The following is a 20,073-nucleotide window of genomic DNA, read 5'->3' as shown; positions in this document are numbered from 1 at the left end:
CAAATGGAAAAAATTTCACAAATTGTTCGCATTTTTTGGTTTTGTATGGAGTTTCAACGCGAAAACCGAACAGAGTACCGGCCTTAACGTAGCACTAACGGAGCTTCATGAAAATGGGGGTTAGACGATGTTTTGGGGATTTCATAAAATGGATGACAAAGCTAATTTGATATGTCTTCGAACATAGCTTATAGTCTGGCCAATATCTGGCATATGTTTGACACGAGCACTGTCGTCCGGGTAAACTAACCATCTGGACGGCGCATAATGCGTCTTACAACATATAATTTTTTTCCGGGCAGACTGTCTGTGTTTGTGAAGAATCTTACAATGTGTCCAATAGATACGACAATTCGTTGATGAGTAAATAATCGGTAAATGTGTTATCGATCCCATAAACATGCGGCATTATCGATTATGCCTTCGTACTTAACTTATAATCTGGCCAATATATGGGATATGTTAGATTATTTATCCGAACATAATTTATAATGTGGCCAATATTTGGGATATTTTTTCGAATAGTTGAACACGAGCATAGTGGTACGGAAAACCTCGTAGTCTGGGGAATGGCTGTGCTTGTAAAGAATCTTACAGTGTGGCCGACCGCTAAGAATTGTCGGAGGTATGTAAAATATAGATAAATGTGTTAGCGATCCCTTTAATGCGCCGTCCAGGCTATAACTTATTCCGGACGGAATTTCTGTGTTTGTAAAGAATCTTACAGTGTGGCCAATCGATACGAATTGTCGGTGATGACTAAATAATCGACAAATATGTTATCGATCACATCTTATAGTTTGTCCAGCATCTGGGAATAACTTATAGTGTGGCCAACATCTGGGAAAGGTCAGGTTAGATTAAACTTACAATCTGAACGGCGCAGATCGCCGACAATTCGTAGCGTTTTTCTACATTTGACCGGAAAATGTATAATGCGCTTTACAGACTATCAATTATTCCGGACGGAATGTCGGTGTTTGTGAAGAATCTTACAGTGTGTCGGATCGATACGGCTTGTCGGCGATGACTAAATAATCGGTAAATGTGTTATCGATCCCATAAACATGCAGCAGTATCGATTATGCCTTCGTACTTAACTTATAATGTGCACAATATATGGGATATGTTCGACACGAGCACTGTCGTCCGGAATAACTGATAGTCTGTAAAGTGCATAATACGAAAAGCGAATAAGTTGGCCCCAATCAGCTCTACTGAATAATGCGCTGTCCAGATACTTATTCATATTTTATATATCTCCGATAATTCTTAGCGTTTGGTGACGCTGTAAGATTCTTTACAAACCCAGACATTTCGTCCGGATTATTTTATATCCTGAACGGCGCATTACACAAAATGTTTGCCACCGGCGTCAGTTTAACAGATGTGACTACGCAAGTATGCCTATTCGTCGTCGTTCAAAATCATATTATGTATTAGCGTTTGACCACACAGTACGATTTTATTGAAATACAGACATTTTGTACGGATAAAAGTATAATGTGAACGGGGCATTAAAATGTACATTTTAAAAATTGATGCGCAAATGATTTATATAATAAAACACCAAACAAGTAAACATTATGCAAAAAAAAAAATACTATTGCGAGATTTGCTAATTGCATTTCTAAACAAAAGCGAAATTTCAAATGTCCTAAACAGATATTTCGATCATAATGTAAACGTCGCTTAAAGTTGTGATTGTTCGATTCGAGACATGTAAACCGGGCGTAAATCTTAATTGTTGTTGTTTCCAGCAAAAATTTAGCTAAATGTCCATTTTGCATTAAATAGATCCAAGGAAATTACCTTGATAATTATATCCTTTACTATAATCGATATTATTTTTACATTACCTTATAAAATCGATAATAATGTATGACTACTATCGATAACTCATTTACTTCATTCCCTACCATGTGTGGTTATCGATAATTGTCCCTACTGTCATAATATCCTTTATTGTCTTTCCATTCCATTATTACAAAATTACAAATTACAAGAAGTACAAAATTATCATAAGTTGATGTAAAAAAAAAAATATGTACATACATATATTAAATTGACTCTAAATTTTATAAAATGAATTGAAGTAAAAAAATATACATAAATTACTATATACAATTCCCGTTAAAAAATTTAACAAAAGTGTGTGCAGTACACAATTGAAAATGTGTCTTTAAATAGAGTGAGTGAATGTTCTTTTGCAAAGTTAAAAAAAAAAAAAAAAACAATACAGCAAGTGTGTTATAACCTACAGGGAAAAAATAGAAAAAAACAATAAAGATACAAATTTACCCTGGGGGAGCTTAAAGATTAAATAGGGTTATTTATGTTGTCCTGAGTGTTTCGTAGGTTCCTCCTCTGTCACACTCTCTCTCTCATAATGACCAATGAACTAGTTATCCTCTCTTCTACAAACATATACACAAACATACCCACAATCATTTGGAATGGATCTGTGCGTGTTTCGCATACGTTTTGGAGTTATGTGAGGGTGTGTGTGTGCCTGCTTTCTGGGTATCACTAACGGGATGATGACACTATGTAAATGGGAGAGTGATGAAGAGAATGTAAAAGGCTTGATTTTCAGTGAGAAAAACGGAAATGTTGTGCTATATGAGTGTGACAATTGGGTGACAGCACAAATATGTAACATTGCTAAAGCAAAAAAAAAAAAAGAGACAACTCGAAATTAGGTTATTTGTGAGAGGGTGTTATAAAATAAGAATTCACTTTGTTCGGTTTTTTTTTGTTTTAGCAGCATGTGCATTTTATGTGAAATATTGCTTCATGGCATATTATAAAGTGGTGATGGGCAATGATAACAATAATTTCTTTGAGAGCTTCTAAAAGTTATTTTAGCATTTGTGAAATTTTAATATTCTATGATATTGCTTTGGCACACTATTGTAAAATAATATTATATCATTGGAAATAACCTTCAAATGAATCACCTTGACCACCTCTCGCAGTAGAACTCAATGAAATTAAAAGACGCAATTGACCAAATCTGTGAGGACGTGAACGGCCTACATAAATCGTTTTCCTTTTAAGCTGTGATAATGAGAGAATTATTATTGCAATTTCTCTTTAAGTCTCATTAGATTTTCGAATATTTTTTAAATATATTTAAATTTAGTTGATATTAAATATTTAACTAATAGCAGAGTATGAAGCCGCTTTATTTTTTTTAATTTTTGCCACCGACGTCTTGACAGGTAAGCATGTATAAATTTGTAAATTCGGCGGCGGACATTTATCCATTATAAAATCAATGAGAGGTTTTCGGAAATGTTACACGGATGAAAAAGACTGTTTTTCATATGTTTGGCTATAAACATTATATGTTTGGAACACAAATTTTTAAACACAATATTTTTGAGTGCAAGCATATAATTTTCATAAACTAGCATAACATGTATGGGACATATATGTTAATATGTTAGAACATATTATGTTTGGGACATAAAATGTTTGTAAATATAATATGCTTGGATGCAAACATATATTAATTTAGAAATAGCCTATAAACATATATGTGTTTAGTAGCTTGGAGCGCTATTTAACAGGGAGCGATATTGAATTAAGTTGGTGGTTGTTGCTTGTTATTACAAAATTAACATTTTATTTTTCCTTGGGCAATTGATCAGCTACTTCTTTGATCCTTACAAACTGTGTGGTCCGCTGTTCGAATCCCCGTCCGGCAAAAGGTAAAATTAAAATAAAAAAATCATACAATTGAATAATTTCTTCTACAATGTTTGTATTACAGAAAAAGGTGCTAAGAACTAAAAAATGTCTTGGAAGTGAGAAAGATGTGGGGGAATATACAATTAGGCAGAAACAAAATTTTGAGCATTCAGGTCGAAAACCTATGTTGTTAGCACCTATATTACCTGTTTATTTTCATAATTCACTATGATTGTAAATATATAAATAAATAAATAAAATTTTGAGCACAATATTGTTTGGGAGAATTTTTTTAAGCATATAATATTTTTGGGTGCAAAATGCTTCCAAACATATTATATGTTCACAAAATAACATATTGTTTTTTGGAAGACAACATTATTGAATTTGGATGCAAAAATACAAAATGTTTGGAACTTAGACTACCCAAACATAAATTGTTTAGACAAATATGCTTTCAAACATATTATATATTGGTAGAGATCAAACATATAAATGTTTGGGCAATACCCAAGAATGTATATGCTTGAAGCAAAATATGTTTGGGAGTATATGTTACAGAAGCGATTTTTTGTGAGCGTGTAGGAGATTAGTTGTACAGCTAATCCTACAATCAATCAAAGATGGCAAAAATTGCGTATCAGCCGCCGCAGGTGACAAAAATGGGTTGGCTTCATTATAGGAAGATGACACAAAGTATAAGTAAGTTTACATAGACATATCAGTCTAAATAGCATGACCTGCCAGTTCCACACGCTCACAAAAAATCGCTTCTGTAACATATACTCCCAAACATATTTTGCTTCAAGCATATACATTTTTGGGTATTGCCGAAACATTTATATGTTTGATCTCTTCCAATATATAATATGTTTGAAAGCATATTGGTCTAAACAATATATGTTTGGGTAGTCTAAGTTCCAAACATTTTGTATTTTTGCATCCAAATTCAATAATGTTTTCTTCCAAAAAACAATATGTTATTATATGAACATATAATATGTTTGGAAGCACTTTGCACCCAAAAGTATTATATGCTTAAAAAAAATTCTCCCAAACAATATTGTGCTCAAATTTTTATTTATTTATTTATATATTTACAATCATAATGAATTATGAAAATAAACAGGTAATATAGGTGCTAACAACATAGGTTTTCGACCTGAATGCTCAAAATTTTGTTTCTGCCTAATTGTATATTCCCCCACATCTTTCTCACTTCCACGAGATTTTTTAGTTCTTACCCTGCCAACATTTTTTGAATTTGGGGGCGCTTCTGAGAATCCCCAGTACGTTGAAAACAATCATATACGATATCAAAAACTCGTCGGAAAAGCGCCGTCACTATTGAGAAGTTGTACCACGCCAAGTTACTACAAAAAGGTTTCGCATGAGTGCAATTATTAGGTGCCTTTATAGATCAATTTAGAACGACGCCAATAAGAGACCCTCCAAACAATCAGAAAAAGCACATTTTAAGATAGTGGTAAAAGAATCATTGTGGTCGAGTAAAACACGTTTGTTTAGATATTTAATAATTTGATTAATTATTTACAAATTCTTAAAAATATAACATTTATACCACTATCACATCACATTTAACATAATTTTTTGCATTAGAGGTAGAGTTACAAGTAGCGAGTTACATGTTGCAGCGTCTATCAGCCAGTGTTTTTATTCGATGGAGGCAGCGTGTCTGTAAAATATTTGAAAAACAATCACTTTATTCCATTTGGAAAATCAAAAATTGTTCACCAATATACCTTTCACAATTTTAAGCGTAAAATCTATGTTTTCAGAACTTTATTTTCGTTTTTATTTAAATAAAATATAACAAGCTGGTTGCGCTTGGCGTTTCACAAAAAATAAAATGGCTTTTGTAAAAGTAGTGATGGCAAAATACATGTATGAAGTACATTTTGTACTTTATGATATGCTGCCCCCCATCACAGTAGGATGGTTGTAGTGACATTTACGAGTCTGTGGTAGCGATGAAGATGAAATGGAACTTTGAAATGCTGGCAGGGTAGCACCTTTTTCTGTAATACAAACATTGTTGAAGAAATTATTCAATTGTATGATTTTTTTTATTTTAATTTTACCTTTTGCCGGACGGGGATTCGAACAGCGGACCACACAGTTTGTAAGGATCAAAGAAGTAGCTGATCAATTGCCCAAGGAAAAATAAAATGTTAATTTTGTAATAACAAGCAACAACCACCAACTTAATTCAATATCGCTCCCTGTTAAATAGCGCTCCAAGCTACTAAACATATATATGTTTATAGGCTATTTCTAAATTAATATATGTTTGCATCCAAGCATATTATATTTAAAAACATTTTATGTCCCAAACATAATATGTTCTAACATATTAACATATATGTCCCAAACATCTTATGCTATTTTATGAACATTATATGCTTGCACTCAAAAATATTGTGTTTAAAAATTTGTGTTCCAAACATATAATGTTTATAGCCAAACATATGAGAAACAGTCTTTTTCATCCGTGCAGAAGGAACACGATCTTATGCGCCGTGCAGACTAAACAAAACCACCGCTTAAATACTCTTTACTAGAAACTGGGATAGAACCCACGACACTTTCTATGCAAGCGGACATGGTAACTATTACACTATGGTGACATCAAAGAGTTCCACTCGAAACTCCGAGCCTCCTTGGATTATTATGTCCATTGTGATACTCTAGTTGGTGAACATCACTCATATCAATAAGTGCTGCCTGATTCTATATTTAGCAAACAAATACCTCCTATTTATAGCCGACGTTTCACATTACTGTGAAAATGATTTCTTTCTTACCTATCCCTCGCACGTTCAATCAAGGGTCAGCCATAGGGATGGTGGATTTTTTTATCCTCCATGGTACACGTTTTCGTTGCTGTAGCCGTTAAAAAAAAAAAACATATTATCCATTTAACCGGAGACAGCGAAGTATATATCAATATGGGATTCCTCAGGTTCCTCTTCCTTCTTGACCTCAACAGCGGAATTTTCCTTCCAAAAATTTACGGACTCAATATTCTTTGAAATGGTATCAATATACTTTGAATAAAGCCATTAGGTTCCAATCCAAACGACGTTCCATAGTCTCACAATGTAACTCTGTAGCAATCTGGCTCTGTCTGTTGAAATCATCCTAATTGTCGAATGAAAACCTCGCTGCAAAAAGTCTTCTCTAGTTGTACAAATTTTTAGTGTATTCTTCCTGCTTGAAAATAAAAAAAAATCAATGTAAAACACCCTCTCTCCAACATCCTCTTTATATTTGTCATAAATCCACTTTAAATGAAATTCTAGACAAATAATTAAAGCTAATTTATCAGACCGTTCCACATTGCCAATCATTTCCATGTGTGATATATGTGGTTCGGTGATTGACCATCGATCATCTTTCATTCATTGATGTATATGCGCTCTATTAAATCTTCTCATTACAACTTCATCTCTCACTCTCTCTCTCGCTAATATAGGCCACCCCCTCACACAAAGCACATGCATTATTGGCATGGCAAAACAAAGAGTTAAGTTTCTCAATCACAATTGATGAATGATGACTATGAATAATATGCAATATCCCTCCTAATCAAAAGAATGAAGGAGATTTTACACTTACAGTCTTACACCGTTGTTACAATGGAGGTGGTTCTATGGTTCCTCTTTTTTCTTTTCTGTGCAATCGCAACAAATAGTGCGTGTTTGTGTGGATATGTGACGAATTGTTGTTGTTCTGTTTAGTAGTTTTTTTTTTTAATATTGTTCGTGGGTTTTGTAAGTTGGTCGGTCGAACGAACATACAGGCAAACACATATGCACATGTTGTCAGTCAATCCTCTCACTTGCATTGTGGCGAGGCGATGGGCCCCACAAATAAACTAAATAACACACTTTAATACAACAGCCAGCCAGTCAGCCATCAAGCAGCCACCATACTTTACTTACGACACTATTGCAAATGTAGACAAAGGGGCAGGAGGTTGAAGCTGGTGCTGGGGCAGAGGGGTGAAGTCTATAGCTAGGTAGGTGGCGGTGTATGTAAGTGGCAATGCGAAACGATTGCAAACGAATGAACAAACGAACGACAGACAGACTCGTACCGACTCTTGTTTCTTGTTTGGTTGGTTTAGATCACTTGAGATTTTTGGCCTAAATCTGTAGGCCTTGAGAAAACGCAACAAAAAAAAAAAAAAACACAAACTACAGAAAAAAAAGAAACGCAAAGCACACTATGAATGAGGGAAATACCTGCAGCGAACGACGACTGCGACAGCATTCGCTGCTACTGCTACGTCGTTCCCCCACATACTAGAGGAGAATATGAGAAAACATAACAGCTATAATAGCAACATACTCGCATTTGGAGTATGCCATTCATATTTTCTATGCTACACATTGGGAGAAGATATTTTAAATTAAATAACATGGAATTAAATTAAACTAAATTAAATTAAATTAAATTAAATTAAATTAAATTAAATTAAATTAAATTAAATTAAATTAAATTAAATTAAATCAAATTAAATTAAATTAAATTAAATTAAATTAAATTAAATTAAATTAAATTAAATTAAATTAAATTAAATTAAATTAAATTAAATTAAATTAAATTAAATTAAATTAAATTAAATTAAATTAAATTAAATTAAATTAAATTAAATTAAATTAAATTAAATTAAATTAAATTAAATTAAATTAAATTAAATTAAATTAAATTAAATTAAATTAAATTAAATTAAATTAAATTAAATTAAATTAAATTAAATTAAATTAAATTAAATTAAATTAAATTAAATTAAATTAAATTAAATTAAATTAAATTAAATTAAATTAAATTAAATTAAATTAAATTAAATTAAATTAAATTAATTTAAATTAAATTAAATTAAATTAAATTAAATTAAATTAAATTAAATTAAATTAAATTAAATTAAATTAAATTAAATTAAATTAAATTAAATTAAATTAAATTAAATTAAATTAAATTAAATTAAATTAAATTAAATTAAATTAAATTAAATTAAATTAAATTAAATTAAATTAAATTAAATTAAATTAAATTAAATTAAATTAAATTAAATTAAATTAAATTAAATTAAATTAAATTAAATTAAATTAAATTAAATTAAATTAAATTAAATTAAATTAAATTAAATTAAATTAAATTAAATTAAATTAAATTAAATTAAATTAAATTAAATTAAATTAAATTAAATTAAATTAAATTAAATTAAATTAAATTAAATTAAATTAAATTAAATTAAATTAAATTAAATTAAATTAAATTAAATTAAATTAAATTAAATTAAATTAAATTAAATTAAATTAAATTAAATTAAATTAAATTAAATTAAATTAAATTAAATTAAATTAAATTAAATTAAATTAAATTAAATTAAATTAAATTAAATTAAATGCAATAAAATGAAATGAAATAAAAAGCAATGAAGTAAGTTCTATTTTTATCATCAACAATTTTTCCATTACAATTTCCCCCACTGTGTGCCAGTTGTTTTTGCTGTTAATTTGTTTGGTCGCTCCACAATAGCGTTGGTGTGTTCACACAATGGATGCGACGCAGCGTCAACGCTAGCACAGCAGCCGATTTGTTCCTTTAGAAAAATCACATATTGCCATTATAAACTGGGTGCACTATCATTAGGCCGCTGCTTTTTGGGGAACGAGCTGTGATATTCTGCCATGGCCCCACCACCACCGCCGACATCATCATGAACAGCGTTGTCATCCCAAACTTAGAGATTTGCTGTTTTGTTTTGCGCTTCAACGCCACCAGTCCCATTGACAGTTGATTCAGTGTGTTTTTGTTTTGCAACCATTGCGGATGCGGAATTTGTTGACAACGGCGGCGAAACTATTACGACGACGACATCAACGGCATCAAGCGGCTCATTGCGCGAACCTTTTTTTACGTTATTTTCAATTTGACGTTTATAGTTTCTCATTGCGGTTACAGTGTCAAGAAGTATTACCAACCTACCATCCATGCAAGCGACCAAACCAACTGCCATCATTAGATGTGGTAGCAACAACAACAGCAACTACAACAAGAACGGCTAACATTGGAGGTTTAGAGCTTCGAGCTGTGTTCGTTCAAATGAGTTGATGCTTTCAGTGCGTTTCTGAACTTACAAATCAGCGCGTCATTTTACGCTTTATTTTGGAACATTGTGTGCATGGTTATTAGCAATACCATTGCATTGATGAAATAAACGGTTGCCTTTAAAGAAAAATTGCAAAAAAAAAAGAAAACGGTCGTGGTCCGGGTTCGTTTATTTGTCATACATCCGCCGCCGCTGTAGAATTTCGCCTTCCACGATCTCACATTTACAACAAAACAATAACAGAACAACAACAAAATTCATACTACAATGCAACGAGTCACAGTGACATAAATTCGGAATGTGCCCCCTGTCATATACTGGCAAAGAAAATAAAAGAAAGTGCTGACAAAAAATAAAAACGAAAGAAAAAAATAAAGAGCGGCCTTTTTTCTTACAAAAAAAAAAAAAAAAAAAAAAAAAACAAAATAAAATAAACTAAGAGGTCAATTGTTAAACTCTCTTTAAGTCATATAAGCAATCAAGGATATTTTAACTTCTGATAAAGATCAGAACTCTTCAAAGGCTGTTTTTTCATACCACCCAGACATTTTATCTATAAAATGTGAGTTGAAATTTAATTAAAAAAAATCATCAATAAAATTTAGCACAAAGACATTACAAAATTGATTTAGAATTTCCTTTGAAACACCTATGATCCGTTGTTGTGTAAAAAATTCAAACAAAACAAAAAAAAAGAATACCAGATGACCCAAATAATTTTAGAACATCAAATAAATCAAGTCTATGGGCGATATTTTTTCTTGTGTGCATGAGCGTGTGTGCGTGTGAATTCTGAAATTGAGCAGATGAGAAATAAATTTAGTTGTGCGTTACACACTTGTCTCATTTTGATGTTGTTGTTGCTGCTGTTCGAAAGATCACAACACTCTGTTCACACACAATATCCGTATCCACCTGCATTGACATCGTAAAAGCAAAACGAATATTCTCTGTGACACAAACACCTACAACCACCCACTCTCATTGGTATTGCTATGGCTTGAGTGTTTGTTGTTGTTTTTGTTGGTGTGGCTGTTATTGCTAATGCCGTCGAACCTGCCACAATTTTTGATAAGTTGCTAACCGATTTTAATGTCAGTCAGTCAGTGATGCAATTTCTAACGATTGCATTTGTGAATAGGGTTGCCATATATATGAGGATATATTAGAAATGAGCACTTTTAAAGGTAAATGCTTATGTCCATATTCATAATATTTTACTGACAGTTTATCGAAGGGAATTGTATGGTAATATTTAGTAGGATTCAAGTTTACTTTAACATTTATAAATATGGGGATTATTATTCACTTTCCTTTTCAAGAAATTATCTCAAATTGAATTAAGTGAATTGTCGACATCTTTTCTATGTTTTAATTGAAAAAATTACAAGACTTAAAATGGTCATGATTTCAGACATATCCGAAGTACGATTAAAGTGTTTATTAGCTAACCATGCATTTTTGAAGCTTCATGAAAATGGCTGGGTAAAACTAACAAACATTTATAACTAAGGACAAGTAAACTCGAGCGAAGACCTGTTTCTAAAATAGAACCCATATTTATGAAAGAAAGAATCGGCTGTATGATAAATAAAATTTTTGATATAACAAAATGGAAATCATAAGTGTTTATAGCCTGCAACCCTAGCAGCTAAAGATAATCTGCCAACATTTTTTGAATTTGATGGCCCTTCTGAGAATCCCCACCACGTCGAGAACAGTCGTATACGATAACCAAATGCCGTCGCAAAAGTGCCGTCACTATTGAGAAGTTGTACCACGCCAAGTTACTACAAAAAATTATGGCATGAGTGCAATTATTAGGTGCCTTTTTAGATAAATTTAGAACGACGCCAATAAGAGCCCCTACAAACTATTAGAATAAGTGCATTTTAAGATAGTTGTAAAAGAATCATTGTGGTCAAGGAAAATACGATTGTTTAGATGTTTATTAATTTGAATAAAAATTTATAAATTTTTTCAGATGTAACATTTATATGAACATAATGCCTTAAAAATGAATTATGTTGATTTATAAGTTTTCAATTCTGCTATATTCGGCTGATGATCCAGTTCTTGATGGGGATAGCGTGTTTGGCAAAATATCTGCAAAACTAGCACTTTATTATATATATTATTTGGAAAATCGAAAATTGTTCACCAATATACCTTTCACAATTTTACGCGTAATTATGTTGTCAGCTCTTTTAATACAAGTGACGCCAACATACTTTCATGTACATTTCGTACTTTTTGATACGCTTCCCCCCATCACAGTTGGCGATAGTTGTAGTGTCACTTACGAGTCTGTGGTAGCGATGAGGATGAAATGGAACTTTGAAATGCTGGAAGGGTATTAAGGAGTGCCCAAAATCTAAAATCGAAAGATGATGCCTGTACAGTAACAGCTTTCTGCAGACAAATCGTCAAGCACATTGTCGTGGAAGCAGAAAACTGAAACGTATCTCCCATTCCCTCAATACGGACAGGAGATAAAGGTCGCCATAAGCTCGATTGCTATTGGCCCAGTTGGTCTGCCTACGAAGATGCTAAAATACATTGGTAGTTGAAGAGCTAGGTACTTATCCCATACCTACTCAAACTGTTTCAACACCTTATAGAGTCCGAATATCTGGAAAATATGGTAGATTATTCTTTACTTCTGCAAGATACTGGAAGCGATTCTGCTGACCTGTGTTTTTCGCACTGCACCTTCCACTGGATTAATATCTGCACGGCCCTTCGCAAGTATTCGTTCTCTAAAAACCGCTGGCTGATAGATTAATTCTTTGTCAATTTCAAAGGAAACATATCTGAGCCTACGCACGGTGGTGTATTACCCCCCACACCTCCCTCTCTCTCTCTCACTAACAGACGTCGACCTGTTGAGAATCCAAACTATGCTAAAATTAGGAGGCATCCTCTAAGTTCGACTTTGGGAAGGAACCAAACAAAATTAGTCAACATACGGATCCGAGACTGGAATATACGAATACCTGCACCACCGCTCGCTGGTGCTCTAATAATCGAAATAGATGGATGGCAATTCCACATCCTAGGAGGCATCCTTCAAGTTCGACCTTAGGTTAGGTTAGGTGGCAGCCCGATGTATCAGGCTCACTTAGACTATTTAGACCATTGTGATACCACATTGGTGAACTTCTCTCTTATCACTGAGTGTTGCCCGATTCCATGTTAAGCTCAATGACAAGGGACCTCCTTTTTATAGCCGAGTCCGAACGGCTTGCAGTGAAACCACTTAGAGAAGCTTTGAAACCCTCAGAAATGTCACCAGCATTACTTAGGTGGGATAATCCACCGCTGAAAAACCTTTTTGGTGTTCGGTCTTCCACCCCATCCCTCTCTTTCACTAACAGACGTCGACATGTTGAGAATCCAAACTATGCTAAAATTAGGAGGCATCCTCTAAGTTCGACTTTGGGAAGGAACCGAACAAAATTAGTCAACATACGGCTTCGAGACTAGAATATACGAATACATGCACCGCCCCTCGCTGGTGCTCTAATAATCGAAATAGATGGATGGCAATTCCACATCCTAGGAGGCATCCTTCAAGTTCGACATTGGGAATTAACCAAACAAAATTGGTCCTCTACTTGCGACAATAGCGATGTGAGGTTACATACCGCACTGATACTAGTTCACACGCACTCTCTTTAAGAGACTATATTGGCTAATCGGTATAGTGTTCTAAACCTGGATAAATGTAGAATGAATAGACGGTCTCAAATGCTATCCCATCTCCGATCTATTATCTAAAGGTACCTAAACAGCTACCCCTCGCTCCAGAGCGCAGTAATCGAAAGAGCATCCAAACTATGCCATAATTAGGGAGCATTCTTCAAATTCGACTTTAGGAAGGAACTAAGCCCCCATAAATGTAGATGCTAGAAGCCCGATCTGGCATCTCTAGGTACCTACATAGCTACCTCTCGCTTCTATGTTCACCAACCCAAAATGAATATCCCAAGAAATTCCAAACCAAGCCAAAACTGCGGGGCATCCTTCAAGTTCGAATTTAGGAAGGAACTACACACAATTAGTCATCTAATTGCGAAGTCTTACATAGACGGCACTGAGACTGGTTTACACGGCAATTGTTCCCAAGGTAATGCTGTCCAATCCTGTTGGAAGCTCAGCACCATAAATGTAGATACGTTACGTTTTTCGGTGTTATGTCAACTCTGATCTATTATCTCTAGATACCTAAACAGCTACCTCTCGCTCCTGAGCCCAGCATTCCAGGATGAATATTCACAAACCATCCAAACCATGCCCCAACTAAGATGCATCCTTAAAACTTCGCCTACAGGAAGGAACCAAGCAAAATTGGTCATTTGATTACGAAGAGCGACATTGACTGCACTGAGACTGGTTTTGCACCGTAAATGTTTCCAAGGAAATGCCGTACAATCGGTACAGTATTGGTCTTCTTGGAAGGTTGTCGGTGCTATCTCAGCTCCGATTTAGCATCTGTAGATACTTAAACAGCTACCTCTCGCTGCTGGGTCCAGTAATCCAGGATGAATATCCAATTTGCGGTCTCATACCACAACTAGGAGGTATCCCTCAAGTTTGAATTTACGAGGGAACTAAACACAATTGGTCATGTGATTGCGAAGCCCAGCTCCATAAATGAAGACGGGAGAAGGTTACCAGTGCAACCTCAGCTACGATATAGTATCTTTACCTACCTCTCGCTCATGAGTACATCCAAACCATGGCACAAGTAGGAGGTATCCCTCACATTCGACTTTAGGAAGGAACTAAACACAATTGGTCATCTGATTGCGAAGAGCGATTATTTTCGATACGATAAAAATAATTTACACCGAGGATTTGGATTTCAAATTGAAAATGGACATTGGCAATCTTATGTCCCTTTCGCTAAAGTGAGAGATTAAAATCTAATTTCGGCAGAACATTAAAAAATTTTCAGCGATGGTCTAATTCCAATCTTAATCCCTTCCCTTAATCCAATCTTAGGTCCCTTCCCTAGGGTTGGATGTTCCAGTTTCGAGCGAACACATAAAATGTTCTCAGCGGAACTTTATCTCCACCGTGATACAATGGTTTGCATGCACACAAAGTGTTTAATGGGTTCAATCCCAGTTTCGACACAACACCAAAGAGGTTTCCAGAGATGGATTATACTCCCTTAGTAATACTGGTGACATTTCCGAGTGTTTCAAAGCTTCTCTACGGTTTTACCGTAATGAGTCGTTCGGACTCGCCTATAAATAGGAGACCCTCGTCATTGAGCTAAACATAGTATTCGGCTACACTCGTTGAAATAAATTGACTATATAGCCTAACCTAACCTAACTCCTCTCAGTGATACAGGTGATATTTTTGAGTGCTTAAAATCGTTCACCGGTAATGTGACTTGCCCTATAGCATCGGCTATAAAAATGAGGTCGCTTGTCATTGAGCTGAACAACGGACAGCACTATGTAATAAGTGAATAGAATAGTCCAAGCCCTAACCTAGGTTCCTTGCCCTGTCTTTGCAGTATTTACTCATGCTCATTTACCTTTGATGAGAAGGAAAATTGGTTGGTGCTCTAAAAACTGATGGAAATTCTCTGGAGTGAAATGGACTCGCATAATTTTTGATTGTCCATCTTCGAGGAATTGTAGATCCTGTACGGCACAAATCACCCAGTATTGCCTATACTGGTCATCCCCACCAAACTGATAACACTTCCTTATTTCCCAAGTAATTCCGTTTATGAGATATCCTCAGTTAAGAACAATTCCATCCTCACTCCCTATGCAAATGGCACCTATTTTTCCACCGGATACACTTCCATTTCATTCCGTCATCTAAGCCCAACTGATCTTCACATCAAAATGCATTTCCCTTCCAATTGCACCATTGCCATCGTTTGGTGTTGATAGATCTATGCCTAGATTTTTCTTTTTAGCTGGTTCTATGGCCACCAAATTTGTTCCCTGCCTCTACTCGTTGCCCCCTCCTCCGGAGTACCTCTATGAAACATCTCCTACCAATTGCGAAATCCCAGCTTTATATCAAGAAACGAACAGCAACAAACAGAAACACACACACACACGTAGTACACCATAGAGCCCAAGAAGTAAAAACTGGGTTACTCGTATTGAATAAGCTCACTTACCTTGTGGGCCGCCGCCACTGCCGCTGCCGCCACCGAAGCGGTCGTTGCTTTCAGTTCATTTTAGTTCAGCTCAGGTTGATGGTTGGTACTAGTGTTGCTCTTGGTACTTGCCAGCCAGTTTGCTGCAAAAAACAAAACAAAAACCGACCAAAATGAAAGAAGACAACAGTCATAGCAGCAACAACAACAACATAAAGAGCTTTAATGATTTCATTTGCAGGTGGCTGCCTGACTGACTACCTCACTGGATGGCTGGGTAGTGTGTCAGTTGTGAATGCGAGTTTGTGGGTCCGTCTGCATGCTTGGCTAAAATACTCGGTCGGTTTGGCTTGGATTGACTTACTTGCAACTTGGTTTCATTCTACTTCTTTGATTTGCTGATTTCATACTTGGTCGATGTAACTATTTTGTTGTTGTAGTGGTTGTTGTTGTTGTATTTCATATGGGGTTTCTTAAGATACATTCTCAGGTTTACCAAAGTCATTTTTGCCTTACATTTATCTCAAATGGCAATAACATCGGCATAGATCTTTGCAATTTTGGGAAGGCTGGGAGGTAAGTGTAAAAGTGACTTGCATGGTGAATATCAACAATTGAGTTTAGAATTTTAATGTACCTTATTCTCGGTTAGGTTAGGTTAGTTTAGCTATCGTGGATATCTGATGCTGTCACAGGTGGTGTGATCTTCTCTTGTCCATTAATTAATGATGGCTGCCCAATTCTATGGATCTAGTGCAATATTTATGTTAGCTCTATGAAATAAAATTTTGGCAAAATTCTCTATAGACATAGAATTTTTGCGAAATTTTCTATGGAAATAAAGTTTTGGCAAAATTTTCTATCGAAATAAAATTTTGGCAAAATTTTCTATCAAAATAAAATTTTGGCGAAATTTTCTATCGAAATAAAATGTTGGCAAAATTCTCTATAGAAATAAAATTTTGGCGAAATTTTCTATGGAAATAAACTTTTGGCAAAATTCTCTATCAAAATAAAATTTGGCGAAATTTTCTATAGAAATACATTTTGTCGAAATTTTCTATAGAAATACAATTTTGTCGAAATTTTCCATGGAAATAAACTTTTGGCAAAATTCTCTATAGAAATAAAATTTTGGCAAAATTTGCTATATAAATTAAATTTTTGCAAACTTTTCTATAGAAATAAAATTTTGGCAAAAGTTTCAAATTTTCTATGGAAATAAAATTTTGACAAAATTTTCTATGGACATAAAATTTAGCCAAAATTTTTTGTAGGAATAAATTTTCTATAGAAATAAAATGTTCACAAAATTTTCTATAGAACTAAAATTTTGACTAAATTTGCTCTAAACATAAAATTTTCTATATAAGTAAAATTTTGTCAAAATATTTTATGGAAATAATATTTTGGGAAAATTTTCTACAGAAATAAAATTTTGGCAATAGTATTTATAGAAATAAAATTTTGGCAAAAGTTTCTATAGAAATAAAATTTTTGCAAAATTCTCTATAGAAATAAAATAAATGTGTGCAAAATTTTTATAGAAATAAAATTTTGAGAAAATTTCTATAGATATTTCTATAAAAATTAAAATTGGGAAAAAAATTTCTATAAAAGTAATATTTTGTCAAAATATTCTGTAGAGCTAAATTATGGCAAAATTTTCTATAGAAATAAAATTTTGGCAAAAGTTTTAAATTTTCTATGGAAATAAAATTTTGACAAAATTTTCTATGGAAATAAAATTTTGGTAAAAATTTCGATAAAAATAAAATTTTGCCAAAATTTTTTGTAGGAATAAATTTTCTATAGAAATACAATTTTCACAAAATTTTCTATAGAACTAAAATTTTGACTAAATTTTCTCTAAACATAAAATTTTCTATATAAGTAAAATTTTGTCAAAATTTTCTATGGAAATAATATTTTGGTAAAATTTTCTATAGAAATAAATTTTTGGCAAAATTTTCTATAGAAATAAAATTTTGGTGAAATTTTCTATGGAAATAATATTTTTGGAAAATTTTATATAGAAATACAATTTTAGCGAAATTTTCTATAGAAATAAAATTTTGGCAAAATTCTTATAGAAATAAAATTTCGGCAAATTTTTCTATAGGAATAAAATTGTGGCAAACATTTCTGTAGAAATAAAAATTTTGAAAAAATTTTCTATAGATATACAATTTTGGGAAAATTTTGTATGGATATAAAGGTTTGGTAAAATTTTTTATAGAAATAAAATTTTGGAAAAATTCTCTACAGAAATAAAATTTTGGCAAACTTTTTTATAGAAATAAAATTTTGACGAAATATGGAAATAAACTTTTGGCAAAATTCTCTATAGAAATAAAATTTTAAACCATTGAAATAGGTTTTCATTTTATTTATTTATTTTATTCCCGTCGATGATTTCCGAAGGAGATCGAAATATCGAATTTTAAAAATATAAAACAGTAAATAAAACTCTGATCTCGAGCTTGAATTTACAAAAAGAAAACAGAAGGAAATACAATTTTGGCGAAATTTTCTATGGAAATAAACTTTTGGCAGAATTCTCTATAGAAATAAAATTTTGGCAAAATTTTCTATGGAAATAAAGTTTCGGCAAAATTATCTATAAAAATAAAATTGTGGAAATAAAGTCTTGGCAAAATTTTCTATAGAAATAAAATTTTGGCAAAATTTTCTATATAAATTAAATTTTTGCAAACTTTTCTATAGAAAAAAATTTGGCAAAAGTTTCAAATTTTCTATGGAAATAAAATTTTGACAAAATTTTCTATGGAAATAAAATTTTGCCAAAATTTTCTGTAGGAATAAATTTTCTATAGAAATAAAATGTTCACAAAATTTTCTATAGAACTAAAATTTTGACTAAATTTGCTCTAAACATAAAATTTTCTATAGAAATAAAATTTTGGAAAATTTTTCTATAGAAATAAAATTTTGGCGAAATTTTCTGTAGAAATAAAATTTTGGCAAAATTCTCTATAGAAATAAAAGGTTGGCGAAATTTTCTATGGAAACAAAATGTTGACAACATTTTCTATAGAATTTAAATTTTGACAAAATTTTCTATAGTAATTAAAATTTGACAAAAATTTCTATAGAAATAAAATGTTGGCAAAATTTTCTTTGGCCATAAAATTGGCAAAATTCTCTATAGAAATAAAATGTTGACAAACTTTTCTATGGAAATTTGAAAATTTTCTATCGAAATAAAATTTTGGCAAATTTTTCTATAGAAATAAAATTTTGGCGAAATTTTCTATAGAAATAAAATTTTAGCAAAATTCTCTATAGAAATAAAATGTTGGCAAAATTTTCTATGGAAACAAAATATTGACAACATTTTCTATAGAAATTAAATTTTGACAAAATTTTCTATAGTGATTAAAATTTGACAAAAATTTCTATAGAAATAAAATATTGGCAAAATTTTCTATGGTCATAAAATTGGCAAAATTCTCTATAGAAATAAAATTTTGGCAAACTTTTCTATAAAAATAAAATTTTGGTAAACTTTTCTATAGAAATAAAATTTTGGCAAGATTTTCTGTAGAAATTAAATTTTGGCAAAATTCTCTATAGAAATAAAATTTTGGCGAACTTTCTATGGAAATAAAATGTTGACAACATTTTCTATAGGAATAAAATTTAGACAAAATTTTCTATAGAAATAGAATTTTGACAAATTTTTTTATAGATATAAAATTTTGACAAAATTTTCTATTGAAATAAAATTTTGGCAAAATTTTCTATAGAAATAACATTTTGGGAAATTTCTCTATAGAAATAAAATTTTAACAAAATTTTCTATAGAAATTAAATTTAAACAAAATTTTCTATAAAAATAAAATTTTGAAAAAATTTTCTATAGAAATAAAATGTTGACAAAATTTTCCATAGAAGTATAATTTTCTATAGAACTAAAATTTTGACTAAATTTTCTCTAAACACAAAATTTTCTATATAAGTAAAATTTTGTCAAAATTTTCTATATAAGTAAAATTTTGTCAAAATTTTCTATATAAGTAAAATTTTGTCAAAATTTTCTATATAAGTAAAATTTTGTCAAAATTTTCTATATAAG

General features: G+C 32.1%; 1 protein-coding gene and 1 long non-coding RNA gene across 3 annotated transcripts in view; one reads left to right on the top strand and one right to left on the bottom strand.

The window, feature by feature from the left end:
- Positions 1 to 5,214: 5,214 nt before the first annotated feature.
- Positions 5,215 to 5,716, bottom strand: LOC142237581 (uncharacterized). The gene is made up of 2 exons (XR_012722516.1): positions 5,460 to 5,716; positions 5,215 to 5,392 (listed from the first exon to the last, which is right to left on the bottom strand). It is a non-coding gene; the product is annotated as an uncharacterized LOC142237581 (long non-coding RNA).
- A 3,532-nt stretch (positions 5,717 to 9,248) lies between these two features.
- Positions 9,249 to 20,073, top strand: part of LOC142240362 (uncharacterized) — an 84,604-nt gene continuing 73,779 nt past the window's right edge. Inside the window, exon 1 of one of the 2 annotated variants that reach the window (XM_075312067.1) lies at positions 9,249 to 10,400. The gene's annotated coding sequence lies outside the window, so the exon portion shown is untranslated. The remainder of the gene's footprint in view (positions 10,401 to 20,073) is intronic. The other variant, XM_075312072.1, reaches the window with a different exon arrangement.

This window comes from Haematobia irritans, chromosome 5, assembly GCF_050003625.1.
Source record: "Haematobia irritans isolate KBUSLIRL chromosome 5, ASM5000362v1, whole genome shotgun sequence".
Classification (NCBI taxonomy): domain Eukaryota; kingdom Metazoa; phylum Arthropoda; class Insecta; order Diptera; family Muscidae; genus Haematobia; species Haematobia irritans.
The sequence above is the reverse complement of the archived record's forward strand: the minus strand, read 5'-3'. Positions and strand labels throughout refer to the sequence as shown.